Source organism: Anopheles merus, chromosome X, assembly GCF_017562075.2.
Source record: "Anopheles merus strain MAF chromosome X, AmerM5.1, whole genome shotgun sequence".
In the NCBI taxonomy this organism is placed as follows: Eukaryota; Metazoa; Arthropoda; class Insecta; order Diptera; family Culicidae; genus Anopheles; species Anopheles merus.
In genome coordinates, this window is record NC_054081.1 from 8,738,792 (window position 1) to 8,759,699 (window position 20,908).

The window sequence follows — 20,908 nt, forward strand, 5'->3', positions numbered from 1 at the left end:
ACGTGAGAAATATTATAAATTATTTATTACATTATTTAAATATTCTTTTTAATATAAATTGGAACTCGATTGGAACGATCTTTAAAAACCTAGCAAACAGAGTATTTTTCCTCCTTGATTGCAACATAATTTTCATCGATTCTAAAAGCGTTGTTTTTTACAGGCTTAGAAGAATTGCTATAATTTCTACTTCTTCTTCTTCTTTATCTTCTCTTCTTGTCGAGGGCATGTTTGGGTCTCTCTATTACAGATGAACTACACACTAAGCCCTATTTTCAAACAGTGTTCGTTTTAATCTCCGACGTATTGGGATCGAACCTATTTGCGCTCTGCTCTGTCCAGAAGAGCGCGCGCGGCTATCCAATGCGGCTATCGGGCGTCAGCCGAATGCCACCAGCTATAAAATGGTTTGTTTCTCAAAGCTCGTTCACGCGCATGGCAATGACTGTTTGCCAGTATGTTGCCAAACAGTCCAATTGCGGCGAAATGTATGACTTTAACCATTTCAATACTCCTTACCAAACAAAAGCTCGGTACAGATGCAAAGCAGAATAAACGGAAATAAAGCCTATTGCAAGAGCAATCGGGCGGTGACAAATCTAAAAGGTGAACACATACACGCGCGATAGTGCGGCCCATTGGCGTCAAAAATGTGTCTAGCGAACCGGAATTTCTACTCCTATCTTGTTCAAACACTGCGGTACCCTTGCCCGTTCTTCCCCGCTGCTCCCATTGCACACACACACACACACACACACTTGCGCATACAGGTATGAAATGTCGCCACCAGTGAGATGCAACCAAATATTTACCGACGGAACGGTCACCTCGATTCCGAGACCCAGCAGACACGGACGTGGAGCGCCGAGATAACGATTCCGCTTGCCTCACCCATCCCATCCCTTTTCCAGATGCCCCCTCTTCCCTCTTTTTCGCTCTCTCTCTCTCTCTCTCTCTCTCTCTCTTTTTCTATCTCTATAACAACCATTTAATAGTCGATTTTATCGACGTGGAAAGTGAAACCAGCTTGTCAGCAGAATGGGTTTACTTTGCTTCGCCCGTTTGCCCCCGCCATAGCCAAGGGCGATGACCACCGGAACACGGAACACAGAATTCATCATACCGCCCCAAAACACGCCACTAAACGGGAACGGCACTAGCGAGTAAGTGAAGCGGTACAGTCTCCCTTTCTTAGTCATCGGTCGGATTTTTGTTTTTTCGTTGCTTTTTTTGCCTGTTGTTATTTTGTTGCTAGCCCTGGCTGACACATTCCTTGACACATCACCGGGTTGTGATTTTCACGCAAGAATTTTTCACATTCACAAGATTTTCACAGTCGCGCGCACCCACCCACACACACACACACACACACACCGCAGTGTGACAATTGCGATCGAGAGTGCCGCTGCCCGTAGAGCTCATGTCGTGCGGTGTCAAAATATGTTCCAAAAACCAAAACGGAAACTCACACACAAGGTTTAAGCCACCCCCTTCGCTCCTTTTTCCTCCCCCATTACACTGCCTTTCGTCCTTATCGTTTTGGGGCACACGCAAACACACACGGACAGGGGTCGCGCGATTGCCGAAGGATGCGATGCGAGTCCGACCGTGGCAAGCTACACTCTTACGTCACAGGTGACCGTCAGTAGGAGACGAAACATACTATCGCAACAACAAAAAAAAAAACGCTCCCAAAACCGAGATGACGAACGTGCGCGCGAAAACTAAAAAAAACTTTTACCGCCAGGTTGAGCAACGAAAAAAAAAACGTAAGGGAAAAAGACGGATTTGTCTTTCCGTTCTGACCTACCTTTTTTTTGTCTTTACCGGAAGTGCAAGAAGCGGGAGGAAGGGTGGTTGAGCGACAGTCTCGTGTCTCGCCGTGGCCGTGTGTGCACCGTTTTCACGTGAAACCGCGTTCACTCCGTTCTGCACCCGCGCGGTGTGTCAAGACAAGTACGCGCGCGCTTGCTTTCTCTTTTCTTATTTTTTTTTGTTTTCTAAGACAGCAAAAACACACACACACACAATTCCTTCACAGTAGGGTAAGAGCAGAGAATTGGAAACACCTGAAGGCAGTTGGCGTGACGGAAGCACGGGGGCAGAGGTGTTAGAAGCAAGCTGCAAACGCCGCCCACCCACACGTGGGGACACAGTTTTCTTGCGATGAAAAATAGTGTCAGTGCCAAAATAAAAATAGATCTTTGCACACACCGGTGGCCAAGCACACGCACACACACACACACACACGGCCCAGTGATGGAAAATGAAAGCATGCTGAAGCTGACTTTTCCCACCCGCTAAATGGAATAGTTTTTTTTTTCACCGGTTGCCCGGTTGACGTTTTATTGCGGTGCCTTGAAGGTGCACCGTAGAAAGTGGCCCTCCCGCACAGAACCATCGTTCTCCAAATGTTGGAATGATTTTTTTGTTGTTGTTGTTTCCACTCGCAACACACAAGGCGCTACCCGAACGAAGCGCGCACACTGACGTGCCACGTGCCAAAAACCCGCCACGCCGCTCGGGTGTGCGAAGCGGGTACGTTGGAACGCGGGCCGCGTAAACACGCCGACGGACACGCGCCACAAAACCCCGGAAACGCACACACACACACACACACATGGTTGTGGGTCAATGGGAAGGGTTTGCAAGAACTGTACGGGTGCGTGATGACTTGGGGTGGACTTTTGCCCCCCCCCCTCCGTGCGAGGAAAAACAATGCGAGGGTAACAAATACGGTAGCGCCACCGCGGTTGCAGGTTAGGATGTGGGGCGCGCTGCACACCACTGTTGCTCTCGGTGGTGTTGTAATGGAGATTGTAGGTTGTGTTTGTTTGGTTCAGCGGTCGGCAAACTTTTGAAGCAAAGGGCCGACTTCAGTAAACGATCGAGTGCCGCGGGCCATTTTAATCTTTTAGAAACATTTGAGGTATTATTGTTGTTTTTCTGTAATTATATCATCCACGCATGGTTCAAAATAGAAGAAACATCTTTAAAAAATAATTATAATTTTTAATCATTTGAGAATCGGCAATAGGGTAAATGTACCTATAGTGGTGCTAGTACCAATAGTGGTGGTATTGCACTAAAATGTGGTTCATATGGCAAATTAAAAGTAATTAATTTTTTTACGTTAGTGTGAAATGTTCTTTAGCCTTTTACAAAGGGTTTTAAAATGAAAGGGGGCTATTCCGTTAATGAGTGACCGAAAAATCCATTATTTTGTGAAATGTGTCAACATTTTTCCAAAATCCTTAGGATTTCATAACGATACTCATATTTTTGTTAACGTTCTAAATGACCACATAACAACGCAATCATTAGTTTTTTAACATAATTGTTATCACATGATATTATTTTATTCAAATTTATTGGCTTTTGACCATATTTATGCATTTTTAAGTGTTTTTTACCATAATGCCATTATAGGTACACAAAACAGGCATGTTCCTATAGTGGTTATAGTTATAAAATCAATAAAAACAGGTCATTTTAGATTTTTTCCAGAATATTTTTGACATTTCGTACTGTTTTCACTAAAATAAGCAACAAAAATGAGTTTTCTGTTAGTAATTTACCTAACAAAGGCCGAAATTCGCTTATTCTACTGAGTGAAAAATCTACTTCAAATCAAGCAAACTCTTCTGGGTATGGGTTGAGGACAGGTGTGATGCAGTACTTTAGTCAAGAGTTTCATCGATCAAATTTATACATTTTTTACGATCAAATTACGAAAGATATCATTATTATCGCAGTAAACCTTGCTATTCACACGAAAACAGCTTCAAAACTAAGTTATGTTGATATTATACACTGTTTTGGAGGTATCTTTGTTTACCACCACTAAAGGAACGCAATACGACAAATATAGGAACCATACCACCATTATAGGTACAATGAAGCAGTCACAAAAAATTGTATTTTTTCGTAAATTTGATGTGTTTCCTGCTGAAAATGATTGTGATTGCGAAGATAAAACATATTTCAATTGCTTTGTGTTAAAATATTCAGAAATGGTCCTTCCTGACACTTTAAATCCATTAAAACACATCGGTACCTCTACAAATTGCACCACTATTGGTACATTTACCCTAGATGGCCAAAAATGTGATCAGTCAAAAAACAACAAAAAAGGATCAATATTGCTTCTTGCAGACCCCATCCTTCCACGCCGCAAAACAAAATATTGAGGATATTCCGGTGATGATGATACAAAAGTCTGAACGGCGGAAAAATTATCGAGGCAAACGTGGATTCAGTAATTGTAAAACTGCTTTATGGACAGGTCATGGCATCTGACCTAAATAGATCAGATAAATTGATAACTGATTCCGTATGAGAAAAAGCACTTTGACAATCGTTGTACTCGTAAACAGTGACAGTGTGGAATTCTCGTTGCTTTCAAATACGATCAAAAATATTCAGAATTTTCCTGATTCCAAAGCTGTACTCTGACAAAACTGTGTCGCGAAAACTTAGGTTGCCTACAGGCATGTTTTCGTCCATCATGGCGCAAGGTTTCGGATAACTGATGAACGCCAACTCCCAAAGTCTTAGATTTATTTGTCCAAGGAAGCTCTAATAATAACCTTTCAAATGGTGTACAGGTACAGAAATTATCTCTCCAAGTTGTTTTCTACAGCCAGCCAAAAAAGGCACATTTTTTTCATATAAACGTTACGGGGATATCGATCACGAGTTCGAACATACTGAACGATCCGTCATTCCATAGTACAGTTGAATTAAATTAAAGTTGAAAGTGTACGATGGTGTACAATGTTATTCTAAAAGAGAGTCAGTAATTTGTATACGAATAGTTTCTTCCCATCTTTCAAAATCAGTAAAAAACTTTCGCAGGCCGGATTTAATTATGCGGCGGGCTGGACTTTGCCGACCGCTGGTTTATTATTATTATTTTTTTTTTTTTGTACCAGAAATTATAGGATTAAGATTAGATAAGTGTAATCGTAGACGTAATCTGCTATCTGGTTGTTTTAACCATGTTTTATGTCTCGATTAAAATGGATTAATTCATTTGATTCAAGTAATTATCAAGCATACTTGTGCTATGACAGCTTATTTAGCTATCATATATTGAAATTCCAACGAATCCCTAGATCAACGACTGTTAGCGCCGAAATTTGAAAGTAATAAAAGGCTCGTCCTTAAACGAAGCACCCGAGAGGTTAAAATAAAAATGATCCGTCCAGTCGTTAAATTTCCTTTTGCCATTGATAATATGACCTGCCACTCTTCGACACCCCTATCTTTAAGCACTTTCCGCAATCAACGACGCAATTGACTTATCCACACCGATCATCAGTCGATAAAGCTGCTAAATTCTAGTAAAGGAGGTCAAGTCAGTCCTAGACTAGAATTTGCTTGCGTTGTTTGGTGTCCAAACCAAGTGACCTATAGAGACATGATAGAAAAAGTTCGGTCAAAGGTGACATGCGCTATGTTTTATCGTCTTCCTTTTGATCAAACCAAATGCCATGCCCCCCGTGTCATGTCAGGTGTCAGTTATTTGGTCTCAAAATTTTAGAACACAGGAGAAAGAATGCTCAATGTATTTTCATGCATAAATTATTAAATGGGCTTATTGATACAGCTGAAATTTTAAATCTGATCAGCTTTTCTGTACCTACTGGGGATCTTAGAAGCAGGCCTTTCATCAAGATCCCATTTCGATCTTCATCATTTGGCGCTAGCGACCCCTTAATTAAAATGTGTGTAAGCTACAACAGACTTGAAGCATCTGCAGATTTTCATATCTCTGTTTCTTGCCTTCGTGAGATATAAATTTCTAGTCTAGTCTAGTTTAATTTATGTTTAAGTTATTGACTAATTAAGAATATGTAAGAATATGGCCTACTGCCAGATAATCTAAATAAAGAATAATAAGAATAATAATAATAAACACTTTGATTCACTCTGTGGCGATGATCAAATGTTTGGAGACCTAGTAACAAGCAATGGTCTATATAGGCATCACACTAACTGCTCTCAATGGTGAATAATTAATAGCTCGTCTACTAAACCTGAGATCAACAGATTCTAGCTTCTTTGCGGTAACGAAATAACAGAACAATACTCAACATATGAACGAACCAAACAAACAAAAATCTGCGAAAACGTTTTACTAAAGCGTTTGTCATTGGCAGGTTCTATATCATTATCTACGCACCGGGAATTAAAAGAGTCTATGAACAGTTGTAATAAACAACAATCATGCTAGGTTTTTATCCGGCAAAAACAGTTTAACATCGTCTGCATCTATAGGACCTGACCTTACTACCCTGTGGTCATTAATAAGAATTAATCCCTGAAACAGTATCACACGAGAAATCCATGTGCAGAAAAAGGAGTTTATGATTCAGCTATAAAATGCGGTATATAATGCGTCAACTTGATATCGTTGGTCGAAGGAATGCGTAGACGTTGAAATAAATTTAAGAAGATTGGTAGTAGTGGAGCGTAATGGGTACAAATTCATGTTGGCAGGTTGCGATAAAAAGGAACTGCACTCATGCAAGATTGTTCTACGAACAGTTAATTGGAAGATTTGAGGCGATAAAGAGGTAAACGGCGAACATAGAAATAAGGCCTGATTTAAGAACATTAAAAGCATGATCTTAAACAGTAGTGCACGACGAATGATCTGCTTTTTTACTGAAATAGCTTCCTCGTGAATTCATTTAGGGCCAATCGAAACCAAAAACCAAGCTGTGAATATAGCTCTAGCATGCCAGGGTTGTACTAAAAACATACGAAAGCTAATCTTACTCTATCAGAGCCGACTATCGCAAACGATATCTACAAAGAATGCAAATGTCGTCTAATCAGGCGCACAGAAAAAGCATAAACATTGATTGTAGCAATCAATATTTATTACTTCGGTCTATTCTCCCTTTTACTTAATGTTTTTTTTCTCTTTTTCTCTCCTTCTCTGCATGTTTATAGCCTTCTGGCACGTTGATTGGCTCGACCGGTGAACCTAAGGTCAATGAATTCGTGTTCACAATCAGCATCAATTTCCATTGTTCACCTTCCGTCGTCTCCAATTGGGTCGCCCCCAATTTGAGTCCGCCTCTTATGCCGATTTAAGCGTGCGTCCGCTTATCAGCGCCCGTGGTCCAGCCGATAAGCGTGCGAACAGGAACGGCAGCAAGAGTGCTGCGCGCACACCGGACGCAGTTCGAACCCCGGTTTTCTTTCTAGTACATCGTGTAGAGTGTGAGAAGAGGAGTAGTAGTTGAGGTGTTGTGTAGTTGTTGTTGTTATGTATTGCGATATACCAATGTATTTACGGAGGTTTACGGGGCTCCAATTCTTCGCGTGTGTTAATTTTACTCCTCTTGTTCTTCTTAGTTCAATCTTTTAAAAATTAATAAACGATTGACTTTGTCGTTGAAAAAAGCTAATACTGTGTAACGGCTTCGCACAGTCGGGTGCACTTTCAAAAAAGACCTTCCACCTCCTCTCGGTGACCGACGACTGTGTGCCCTCTGGCGCTTCAAAATCGATACGCCATTGAATGCTGGGCCTCTCCCCTTCCTCTACCCTTTTCTGCCCTTAGAATGGCAAATGGCGTCTCCCTCAGCTCCGTGTGCAGAACATTTTCACACTTCACACCTGAACGGCTGCACCACCACCACCACCACCAGTAGTAGAACAAGGTTCGTCGTCTGCCCGCCGGCAGTGGCTTATTTCTCAGACACAGAGACGCGCGCGCGCTCGTGTGTGTGTGTGTGTGCTCGAGAACGTTTTTTATTATTGTTGTTCATTCCTTCCCTCGCACCACTGCAGGGTTTCTGGCGGTGGGGTTTATTTCTTTACAGCCCCTTCCGGGGCTGCTCGTTTTAGTGAATGAGTTAATCATCTCGGCAGAAGGGCAATAACGCGAACCAGGGGCAAAAGAAGCGCCGCCGAACCACCCGAAACCGGAATCGAACGCGCATAAACCTTGTACAGAGAGGGAGAGAGAGAGCGCGCGTTCAAAGAGTTTCCCGTTTCTTCTCCGGTAGAGTGTTGGTGATTTTTTTATGTTTTTACCAACACACACAAAAAGAAGCCTGCACCCCAACGGAGGGTAGCGTGTCGGGCGATGCGAAAGCCCTTGAAGTATTTTTTTTTTACGGGGAGAGCTGCGAGGCAACAAACTAAAACAAAACAAAAAAATCACTACTTAAAGAGGTGTTGCTTACAGGCACAGGCACGGCGTCTTTAAAACACACACTCGCTCCCCACGGCGTCATTTCGTCGAGGCTCAAAAACCCCTGAGCGTGTGTCGCGAAAAGGGAACATGAAATACGCAACACAAACCATCAGCAACTAACAAGCGCAGTAAAACAAAACCAAAAAAATAAAAATAAAACCCCTTTTCTCAACACCTTAAATGGTAAATATCGCCCGGCCCGGCGCGCAGCATCAGTTTTATGCTTGGCGTTCAGCATTGAAAACGTAACATTTCGTGCGAATCTATATGTATACGCTTGTATGTGTGTGTGTGTGTGTGTGTGTGTGTGTGTGTGAGTGTGTGTAGGTGGTTCTCGCTCTGACCGGTTCCGCAGATGCCTTTTGTTTTCCAAGGCAGCAGCCGGTGGCGAACACAGACCATTAAAAGATGCAGCAAAAAACCAGCGCGTTTTATGGTTGCAATTTTATAGAGTGGTAAACGATATCATTCAATTTACGGCCAGGCTCTTTTGCGCCCAGCGTTTATGCGCTGTTCGTTGGTTTTTTTTTTCACATTTTGCATATTTTTTTTCCAATTGGACTGTGCTACCTTTTCCAACAGGCAGCACCAAACAAAAAGCGATATTATTTAAAAGATGCGCACAGCGTGAATCGAAACAGTGTGTCATCAACTTTCGTTCCGCTGTTCTAGCGGTGGAGACGACATTGCAACGCAACTCAACTCGCCCGCAGCAGAACGAACGCGCCGTCCGTGTCGTCCCGACCTGACATCATTATGGCCCGACCGAGCCGACGCCGAGATCGTCAACGGAGATCGCGTGGAAAGAAATACAGGCAAAAAAAAAAAGGACGGCCACCACGGCTTCTAATCGGCCGCGGAACGAGCTCCACATCTGCATGGACTCCATCTGCCCCGTTAGCCACCCCTCTCTGCCAGCCTACCTTTCATCAATTGCTTCCACGGTTGACCTCCAGGCAGATTGAAAAATAAAATTGAATTGGCAAGAAGCGTATAAAAGTCGACCGGCACACCGACCTAGGGGGGGGAGGGTTTCCCACTTGGCCCGGAAGTTACCGGAGAGGTGCTGTGGTGGAACGCAGGAGGAGAGGGAGGGAGAGGTAGAGAATGAACACTGACCCCATTAACAGCTCGCATTAGCATCAGCGCCGGACCAGAGACGGAGGAAACCTTTTGGAAGGGGGGGGGGGGGAGGCATGAGAGGGGGAGAGGCAAGAGACCTGCGAGCACAATCTGCTAAGCGAGACGACCTTAGATGAGTTGCGGCGGCGATCATGACTGCGGCCGCCCTGCGACGCTTTTGGAACGAGAAACGCCGCACGGATGCGAAAAAAAAATAGAGCCGGGTGGGAGGGAGACTGGGACGGGGGAAGTTTTTTTTATTATTTTTCTACACCTTCAAAATACACATCAAAATTACACCCGCTGCCTTCATTCATGGTCGAAGCCACAACCGGCGGCCGGACGGATGCTTTAATGCTGCCGTTCCAATCGTGTGTGTGCACAGCGTGGATGGCATGGAGTGTGCGCTTTGTGCATGGCAGGAATTGAGCTGTACACCAATGTGTGCACCAATTTCAGTACTAGTGTATTGATTGGTCGCTACGAAAAAAGATAGTTATTTTAACCCTTTTTTTTCATTTATACTGTCAATTTTTGTACTGCAAATGTGCTAAAAGCTGTTTTGGTTTCTTAATATGCATCTTTTGTCGTGCGTAATTGCCTAGTTTTAGGCGTAAATTTTTAACTTCACACAATAGGAGCTAATTAGCGATCAGGGTCTGATTCTTCGTACTTTACTATTATTGGGCCATTTTTTGTTTGAAGCCAACAACGGCGCATTCCATATTTTAAGCCAGAAATATGAAATTGTGCTGAAGAGTGGTCACGTTTATACAGCCTGGTTGCAAGTGCTGGACCCGTGTACCATTTCAAAATTTATAATTTGAATAATTCATACCTTGAAATAGACTTGAATGTATGATTGCTGAATCAGTTTAAGGTTCTTTATGTTATTTTAGCGAAATTTGCTGGATAAATGGAATGATTAGTTTTTTTTTTAATAAAATTGTCCATTCCCCTGAAGAAGGTCTGTTTGAAATGAACAATACTTTGCATACTCTCTTGCTGCTGCTGATGCTGCTGCCGGAGCCGAATATTATAATACCTTTACTGTATGGTTCAGCCCTGTTCAAGCAGCGAGTGCCGAAACAGTGACAACACCGAGTGACAAAGGCAACCGGGGACGAGACAACCGGCGCCGGGGTAGGTTTGGTTCAATTTCTGCCAATTGAGCTTAATTTAAGCGAAGGTCCCGGCACCACCCCTTTCGTCCCCCTCAGACACAGTTTTGTTTTCTTCGACCTTATCAGAAGAAGAAGAGACCTTTCAGCCTGCAATGCAACAGCCAATGAGAAGCTAAGTATAATAATTTAAAAATAGAAACAGTGCAATATTAAAAAAAAGGAAAAAAATAATATGAAAAAAAAACAGATCGGACGTGCATTCGGAGACATAATAGAGAAAGTTAGCAATAAAAATCGATTGACCGGGGCAAGATCGACGGATTGAAAAAAGAAAGAAAGAAAAAAAAAACAATCCCTTCTCGAGAGCCTTTCTCTTTGCAACAGCAGCAGCAACGCCACCCGTTCCGATCCCTTTGTTACCTTTTTTTTTTTTTGTTATGTTTCTCCCGCTTCTTTGCTCTCTGCTCTCTTCTGTTTTTGGCGCTCTTGATTCGATCCATTTTTACCTCACGTTTTCACGTTCACGTTCGTGCTGCTCCCGTTTTTTTCCTTCTCTCTCCCTTTCTTCTGTTCCCTTTTTCTCGTTGCTGAGTGTAGTAGATGTATTTCCCCCTTTCCTAATGCCCTTTTCCTGCTAGTTCTGGTCTTGTTGTTTTACGTTGCGTTGTTTCGCTCCTCTTTTTTGTACAGTTATCTGCTTTTTGTTTTCGTTCTTTCTTTTTTCAATTTGATTTTGTATGATTTTTTCGTTTTGTTTTTTTTTTTTCAAATAACGTTCTTGTTCTTGTTGCAGCTGCCTGCGAATATGTCGGAGAAAGTATGAGACTTTCAACTAGCAAGCAAACTGGGAATAAGTAAACTATTCTGGGTATAAGTAAACTGGGAATAAGTAACGAGCTAGGGAACATTTCCAAAGAGCGCACCCACAGCTCAGATCTGCTTCCCGCAAAATCTGAATCGCTAGTTTCGCCCAGAGTCGAAGTCGTCCCAAATTGGAGTCGTCCGGAGTTGTCCAGAATTGTCCGGAGACAACCGAAGGCGTTCTGAGTCAGGGTTATCTGGAGTCATCCAGAGTCGTCCAGAGTTGTCACCAAAGTCATCCAGAGTCTGAGTCGTCCGGAGTTGGAGTCGTCCACAGTTGGAGTCGTCCGGAATCGAGGTCATCTGAAGTCATCCAGAGTCGTTTGGAGTTGTCCTGAGTCGCAGTCAGCCGAAGTCGGCTGGAGTTATCCAGAGACATTTGAAGTCTAAGTCGTCCGGAGACGTGGGTAGTCATTTGGAGTCAGAGCCGGCCGGAGCCATTTAATTTCGTGGTGTTTTATTTCCTCTTTTGCTTTGCACGTGCACTTCTTAAACAGGCCTTTCTTCCTGAGAATAGCAGTCTGAATGTAGTCTGAAATATCTGGATGACTCCAGACGACTCTGGAAGACTCCGGACGACTCCGGATGATTCCGACTCAGAGCAACTCCGTACGGCTGCAGATTACTCCAGACGAATCCGGATGACTGCAGATGACTTCGGATGACTCCGGACGACTCAGGAAAATTTGGATAACTCTGGATGACTCCGACTCAGGACAACTCCGAACGGCTGCAGATGACTCCATATGACTCCGGATGACCCAAATGATTCCGGACGATTCAGTATAACTCCAGACGACTCCGGATGACTCCGAACGATTCAGGATAACTCCGGACGACTCCGGATGACTCCGATTCAGGACAACTCCTTACGGCTCCAGATGACTACCAATGATTCCGGATGACTTCAAATGACTTCGGATTATTCCAGACGACTCCAGATGACTTCAGATTCTCTAATTCAAGACAACTCTATACAGCTCTAGATGAATACCGATGACTCCGGATGACTCCTAATGACTTTGGATTACTCCAGACGACTCCAGATGACTTCAGATTCTGTAATTCAAGACAACTCCATACGGCTCCAGATGTCTACAGATGACTCCGGACGACTCCAAATGACTTTGGATTACTCCAGACGACTCCGGATAACTCCGGATGACTCCGGATGACTCCGGATGACTCCGAATGACTCCGGATGACTCCGACTCAGAACAACTCCATACGACTGCAGATGACTCCGGATGGCTCCGATTCAGGACAAATCCATACGGCTGTAGATGACTACCGATCACTCTGGATGACTCCAAATGACTTTGAATTACTTCAGACGACTCCGGATAACTTCGGATAACACCGAATAATTCCATCTCAGGATAACTCGGAATGGCTCCGACTCCGGGCAGCTCCGGAAGGCTCTAGACAATTCCAAACGACTCTTGATAATGCCTACCTTCCGGAGTCGGCTTCGCAATTTGTGATTTCGGATCAGAATCAATTCCAAACTTTTGCTAACTGTACCCATCACTAAATTCGAGCAACAACAAGAACAAAAAAGGGCGGAAGAACAATTTCAAATAAGCATCGATGACAGACGCATACGAAGACGATAGTAACGAAAAAAAAACGACATGATCAACCCGTTCCCTCCGTTGCTGTTTTGAGGCATTAGTCCTTTCCCGACCACAGGACAAGACGAGAACGAAAACATTGCCAAAGAAGAGTGAAGAAAAAAAAACAAACAGTTGTCTATCAGAAATAGGAAGACAGAGTGAGAGACAGAGAGAGAGAGAGAGAAAAAAAAAAGAGAAAGAAAAAAGAAAACAGAAACAAAAACTAAACCAGTGCAAATGTGAAATGGGGATACACAAAGTGACACAATTTACAGCAAACGAACATATTCTTCCTCCCGGCGGGTGGGAAGGGAGAAAGAGGGACTTCCCCTTAGCTCGTGTCGAACAAAACAGCAATGGGACGAACGGTACGAAGAGAAAGAGAAAGCCAAACGCTGGGCCAGAGAACAAAAAAAACAACATCCCTAACCGACTTCCATGGGGGGAGGAGGAAGAAATGGAGGTATCACCGCGTACCTGAGGGATTCGGAATTAATTCCAACACCTTTGCTCCCTCCACCCAGCTTTACCCTTCTCTCTCTCTCACACACACACACTCCAATTTCTCCCTTTTGTGTCGCTCTGGTCTCACCCATTTAAAACCTCTGCCGTTTTCGCGTGCTGCAATGCTCCCGCGCTCGCGTAAGAGCATGGGTCCGGGTGCCTTGCAGCACCCCCACAATAAAAACGCGAGCATAAACTGGCGAATGTAGCGCGCCCGAGAGCATAATCATGCTCCGCGGACGGTCCCGTATTGTACCAGATACAAAACGAAACAAAAAAAAACAGCGACAAAGCGAAGGACAGGGGACATGGGGAGGGGGGGTTGGATATGTTATACACCGTTCCAGCCCTTCTGCCCTTTCCACCTAGCAATCAGAGCTGCTGCTGCTGCTCATTATGTATGTGTTCGCCAGCCGGTGCCCGCTGCCTGCCGCTGTGAAATCCCTTCCCCAAAAAACCGGATTAGCGCTCGCTCGGAGGGTGGTTTTGTCCGCAACTCCCCCCCCCCCCCCCCTCTTCTTCCGCTACTGCAAGTTGTGCAAGTGCATGCGCGATTGCACGCGCGCTCGTGTGTGTGTGTGTGTGTGTGTTCCTGGTGTCTGTACAAAACCCTCCTGCACAGACAGCTTCCGTTTGGAAAGGGACAGGGGCTCGATTTGTATGGCGTTTTATTTCTTTTTTTTCTTTTTTGCATCTTCTGACGGTTTTGTCCCCTCGCTCGTTAGCTTCCGTTTTTTTCTTTCTTTCCTTTTCCTTACCGTGTGTACACTGCAAGGGCTTCTGTGCACGCTGTTAAACATACATTACAACAAGCCAATAGTGTGCGTTAGTTTTTTTTTTTGTTGTCGCAAACAGCAATGGGAAAACTGAACGAAGCATTTTAATAATTTAAAAATGCAAAATTTCTTTCTCAATACACACACACGCGCGCGCGTTTCCACCGCGCTTTGACAGATTGCTGCTGAAGTGAAAGTCGGCAATCGTGTGTGTCGGCTACCGGGCACAGTGTGTGTGTTTTTTTTTTAACCACGCAAGAAAGAGAGAGAGAAGGTAATATAAGTGAAAGTGATCCGACCACAACGGAAAGGGGTCGCTTGTAATAAAAAAAAACAACAACAAATGATGCTAGCGTGGGCGAACCCCTTGCTCACCCTTTGCTTTGCTTTTTACCTTTGCCCACACTCCACACTCCACCGGTGTGCGAAAGATGTTTTCTTGATTAAAAAAAAAAAAAAGACAACTATTTGTAAAACGAAGCGAGCGGCTGGAAACGTTTTGATGGGCAACGGAAGCTACTGTTATTCTATGCGTCGTCGGTTTACATATTTTCGGATTTATTTAAATCGTCGCCACGGAAGTCTTCGGAACGTGGGGAAAGCTATACGTATATATTGCTAGCCGTCACCCGTAAGCAGCAGGTCGACCGATGGTGCCGTGCCAAACGCTCTGACTTGTCGTTCGCTGGATTGAAGGTTCAAATCTCATTCACGCAACAACAAAGAATGAAGAGCGGAGTGACCAGATTGTTATTACGGTCGCTTGCAAGGTGCTTTACGAAGATCAAATGGTGGAATACAGAGCATTTTGACTAATCGTCACTTGACATAAGGTCCTCGGGGTTTTGGATTTTATATACAACGTTTACACAATTAATATGAAGCACAATTTGGGCTTTACGTGTTCTAATTTCACACTTAAATATAGATTGAACACAGGTATTGCAGGAAACAATAATCAAAACGAGTGCTATTTCGTGAATGTATTTGTATAATTCACTGTGTGTTTGACATATTTCAGAAAAACAATCAAGAAATCTATTCTATTACTTCTCTTCATATTCATTCCTCGTTGTCCATGAGACGCATAGACGATTTAAGTAAAGTCGGTACTTTTACCTACTTGATTTTACACCAAGTGACTAAACAAATCGTCAACTCTTTCATTAATTTAAATCATTAATTTAAAATTACACTTCACAGCTACGAAAATTTGATCTATTAGCTATGAAATAGAGTGGTCTGGTGGTACAGTCGTTAACTTGTACGACGTAACAACATGCCCGTCATGGGTTCAAGTCCCTAATAGACCGTGCTCCCATACGCAGAACTGACTATCCTGCTATGGTAACAATAAGTCACTGAAAGTCAAGCTCACTTTAGTAGTGGGTACTGGCAGGCCTTGACCGACAGCGGTTGTTGCGCCAAAGAAGAAGAAGAAGAAGCTATGAAATTCGATAGAACTATATACGGTCACACTGAGAAATTTGCTTAAACCAACTCATGGGCAGTCTATGCCTATGGGGCCACTTCTACATATTTTAGATCAGCCGTTAGGTGCTTTTGATTTGAAGGATAAATTAATTAAATTCAAAAACAGCACCAAAAACTGTGATAAATGCGCCGCTTTTCAGCTGTCAGAAAGAGGGCCTGCTGAAATCAATTGCTCCTAGTCACACATTCTTGTAGTCAAACATAGAGGATGCCTAGTCAAGAATCTATTGCGACGATGCCAAAAAAGTGTGTCACTAGTGTAAACTCAATTGAAAGCCACTGTAATAGGGTGATACCATCCATTTGCTTTTCGTATTTCGAATCCTTACGCAAGGGTGTCAATGGTTTGGGATGAAATTAAAATTCCTTATCTCAAATCAGGAGCAACATTTCTCGATTTTTTTTCGAATATTAAGTCCCACTTCTATGTAATGTACATCATACAGGAAACATTTTCGACTTAAAGTGACAAGAGTCGAGTTACCGTGCCATGCCTTTCGAAATAAAGTGACAGTCCATTTCCGGGGCTCCTTCTTGTTTCTCGAGTGTTGCGCTTCGTTTTTAAACGTTTTTAAACATGTGCTCCCCACGGAGGCAATGCGTGTACGATTCGAGAAAGCATGCCAGTGTTGTGAGATAATGTGACAACTCGCCCTAAAGCCCAATTTCTTCCCGCTAGTAAACAGTAGTACGTACCTGCTTTCCTTTTCGCTTCCCGCGCTGCACGATTTACCGCACGGGCCGCTTTGGTTCGGTTGATTGCAGGGCGTACGTTGTGCGTCCGCTGTTTGCGTTTGATTGTTGCCACTGATAGTGTGTGCCGATAGTTGGGGATTGGGTGGTAGGGGAAGGTGGTGGGGAAGAACGGTACACCGGTCGAGTGTCGATTTGAGTGACGATTTGTTGACAAACGGCGACGTCGAGCGGTCGGCTCACAGACACAAATGCACAATCTTCTTCCCACACACACACACACTAGCACGCTTGCAAGCGTGTATTGCACACACGTGTCGTCACACGAGAACGGCGCAGACACACACACACTTTCTCTCTCTCACACACGCACACACTCGCACTGTATCACGCACTGTTTGGACGCATCTTGCTGTTTGGCCGGTACACGTACTACGCACACCACCAACGGGCCGAAAATCGATGAAAATCGCGCCCCACTCGAACTGCACTTCCTGGCTGGGTGGTTGGGGGATGGTGGTCTCCCGCTTTTTTTCGTTTTGTTTTTTTTTCTCCTTTTCTTCTTCTTTTTCTACTATTCTGGTCTCACTGGTTGCACACTCGGGTCGGTTACGGGTTGGCCGGTGGTGTTGCCACTTCCGCTCGCCGGAATCTAGCGCTAACGCTTCCAGTCAAAAGCGCATCCACCGGCACACGCACGCACTCACTTCACGCACTTTTGCACCTTTCCTGTATGTGTATGTCGCTATGTAGGTATATGTGTGCATACACAAGCGCAACAACCCTCCCCGCCGAGCCTGGTGGGTGGGAAGCAGGGGAGGGGGTGTGTCTCGGTGTTTCTAGCGTTTTCTTTAAGGGGGAAAAGGAAGCGAAGGAAAGCGATTAGTACAGCATTTTTTGTTTAAACTATTATTTTATAATTCTTTTTTTGTTTGTTTGGTTTTGTCCCAACGCTGGGCCACAGCACGCTGCTTTACATTTGTCACCGAGCCGGTTAATATTACGCTCACACACTCACACACACACTGACACACAATAAAATGCACGACGGAAAAATTGCTCGAAATTCACCACTCACCGGCGTTGTGGGAAAAACTTTGCGCGCGCGCATAAAAGCATTGCTATTGTGTGTGTATTTTTTATGCTTCTTTCACTTAGTGGTGCGACATAAAAGAGAGGGTTGGGAGACAATAGATGACGCGAGCTACCGGACACATACACACACACACACTGGTACACCTTACACGCGCGTTTTTTTTTTTTGTTTTCCACTCGACGCCCGTTATGACGCCCGAAACCGAGACAAGGCAGAGGCAGGACTGGGGGGAAAAATTAAGGGAGTTCGGCAAAGGAAAAGAGGGCAACGACAAAACACAACTAAATTGAGGTTATGATTTTAGCAAGTGCCAAGACACTCGCAATTGTAAAATCCCGTCATTCCCATTCGCCGGCAAAAAATTTAAATCATTCAACGAAAAATTCAATTCCGCGACAATTATCAAAGCGAGTTGATTCATTTTTGTTTCAGTTTTGTTTTGTTTCATTTCCGTTTGTTGGATGTGGCTGGGCGGCCCAGGAATGTAAACAAAAACGCCGACCTTAACAGATGTCACTTATGTGTGATGCGCTGCCTGGGTGTACACTGCTGCAAGACGCTACATATATTATCTCTCTCTCTCACACACACACACACACACCCTCTAGAGCTTGCCTTCTATTCGGCCCAGACGGTTTCTATGATACCACAGTTGGTGTAAACATAGTGAGCATAACAAAAAATAATAATGATAATAAAGGAGTTTGAGGATTTCCGGGCGATGCCTTTGAAGTCACCACCGGAGGCGAGCGGAGTTCAATCGCAAATTTCGCTACGCTTATATTTGGTCAAATAGCGTTGCTCGCGTAGGAAAATGTTTTGCAGGAAAAAGCGCTACATTCGCTTCTAAAGACAGCAAGTGCTCGGCACACGTGCTGCACTTCCGCGCGAAGGTGGAGTTGTGTGTGTGGCCGGCCTTTACTCATCGCCCCGCGCCGTCTATTACACTTTTATTGCAGATCACCGTACGTCGTCACAGGGCGTACGACTTGCGAGACCACCGGACGGCGGGGAAGATGCGTCAGACGCGCATTCCATCTAGCATGCGTCACATTTGGTCGCACCACAGAACGGACGAATGCACACATGCACCAACCCCAAGGGAGCTCCCCTGCCCGGTGTACGATGACATCAGACGGCAGGCCCAAACGCACACCGGTGTTGGAGTTGCGGCGAACAAAAAACGCTTTGCAACAGCAGCTCAACACTTTTCCTTCCCAATAAAGCCCCGACGACCCGGCTGGAAGCTGCCACTTGGAACTACGGTACCGTTTAAGTACCGCATCTTGATGCAACAATGCCTGCTAGAGTGTGTCTGTATGTGTGTGTGTGTGTGTGTGTGTGCAACTGGGACATAATAATCATGTGGTGCGGAAAAACTGATGCTCTTTACGCAAATTCGTCCCGGATAATGGTGTGAGCCGGCTTCCCCTCGTTATTTTTTGTCATGCGTCCCTTGGCGAGGCGTTCCGGGAAGTGCATGCGTGTGCGTTTTCTTCTATTCCCTCTATTATTATTTTTTCCCATTTTCGCATGTTAGCAGCGACGCTACACCCCGAGGTGTGGAAGCAGCGAGACCCGGGAAGGCGTCATGCTAAGACTTGCAAGTCCCGAGCACGGTCGAAACGGGACTTTAAACCGGCTGGGTTGTGCTGGGATAGACCGGCCGGAGTCCTTGGTCGGCACTGTCAGAGGTTTTGGACTACACAGAAAGAGAGATACAGTCGTTGGGCTTTTGCTGAAGATGGTCTACAGCGGAGGACTTCTGTTCAAAAGTCCTTTTTTTTTGTCCTTGACGTTAGACAGCCAACACATGGTTGTTGTTCGGCAAAAAAATTGTGATCTAAGAATTGCAGTAGCGCTGGTGCTGTCAATTTCCAAATAGCTCTAGACATATATTTTCGTATTCTTGTCTAGTATTCCTTACATACATAACAGTGCCTTACGACTTTTTTAGGCACCAAGAATATATTATAATATTCTTCAAATGTGTTCTTCAAAACATGGTCCAGATGTTTACATGGCTTTGTACCCAACGCTGCGACATTGTAAGTTGCTCGTTGTTGTTTAGTATTTACCTAGTTCTAGAGATCTTGGGTCTCTTTCGCTACTTTTCGCAAAAATGTAGGCTTGTTGACTAGTGCGCCATAAAACTTCTTCGATGAAGATGACGCTCTGAGCAAGCTGTCGAGTCGAAGTTGTCGCAGGAACTACCAACATTGGAGATTCGCAAACATCTCAATATCTGCAGTCAAATACTGTAGTACATTACAAATACATTACACCAAGTTGTAAACTCCTTAAAGGAATTGCCGAGAATCGTTTTAAAAATAACCTAAATTCGCACAACTAAGATCTCGGCTGTAATCTCGGCTAAGCCTGACAGATGTTGAAAATGACAACTTACACCTGCTAACTGAGTTATCGGTTGATGAAAACTGAGATTTCAGCAAACTGGAGTACTGTCGGAAATAGCTAATTATTGCTCCGTTTTGATGCTAGGCTGCAATAACAAACTACGCTCGACAAAAACGATTTATTCTGGATGGTTCACATGTATTTGTAACTACAGCGCATAAGACCACCGCTGTCGTTTGCGCAAAGCATCCCACAAATCATCACAAGCTGTCTGTGGGAATATATGAACAATTAAGTCAATTTTACCTAAAACATCGTTTTACCATGCATGTGTTTCGCTTGCACGATGTAAACAAGATGACGCCCGATGCCAGAGATCGATTACCGAATCTCGGTAAACACAATAATCAACACGATATCTTGGTCATTTTGACCTTTTACATCGGTGGCAGCTGAATTTCAGTTATTCGACATATTAACTGAGATATCAGTAAAGTGTGCTAACACTAATTTTAAGAGTTTAGGCTAGTGGCTCGCTTACGGTGCAACTCCCCTTAAGGCACTAGAAATAGCTACCTGGACTTTTAGTGCTCTGCAGATAGATCCTAACAGTTTAATGAGCTTTGATATTGTTTTACTGGAAAAATCTTTGACAAAGGCTCAATTACAAGACTACATCAGGATCTTGAGAACTATGCTTATCCATTGCTGAGGAATGTCTACAAGACATTGTGGGATTTCTGGAGGATTTATAGTGACCTAGACAACAACTAATGATTACTGAGCTCATGATCGTAATAGCTGAAGGTAAACTCTTCAGGAATTCTGTTAATCCTCGTGGTTCCAAGAGGTTCCAATTCTGCAGCAGAGTCACCATCGACAGACTTTCGGAAATCCTGTATAACGTCCGGACGACTGACAGACACGCACCCAAACATCACTGCCCCAAACAGATAGTTTGAAATCAATAAGGCCTATTCTCCCCAACTAAGCTGTCCCGGTTGAAGTTGTCTCGCTGTTGGAAGTTGTCAAAGTTTCCCGGACTC

General features: G+C 44.1%; 1 protein-coding gene across 7 annotated transcripts in view; it reads right to left on the bottom strand.

Moving 5' to 3' along the window:
• The window catches only part of LOC121588596, an 86,145-nt gene that overhangs the window by 59,083 nt on the left and 6,154 nt on the right, over positions 1-20,908 (bottom strand). For 6 of the 7 annotated variants that reach the window (XM_041906742.1, XM_041906717.1, XM_041906726.1 and 3 more), the window contains exon 2: positions 16,412-17,257. The gene's annotated coding sequence lies outside the window, so the exon portion shown is untranslated. Of the gene's footprint in view, positions 1-1,810; positions 1,902-16,411; positions 17,258-20,908 lie in introns of those variants that run through there. The other variant, XM_041906762.1, reaches the window with a different exon arrangement.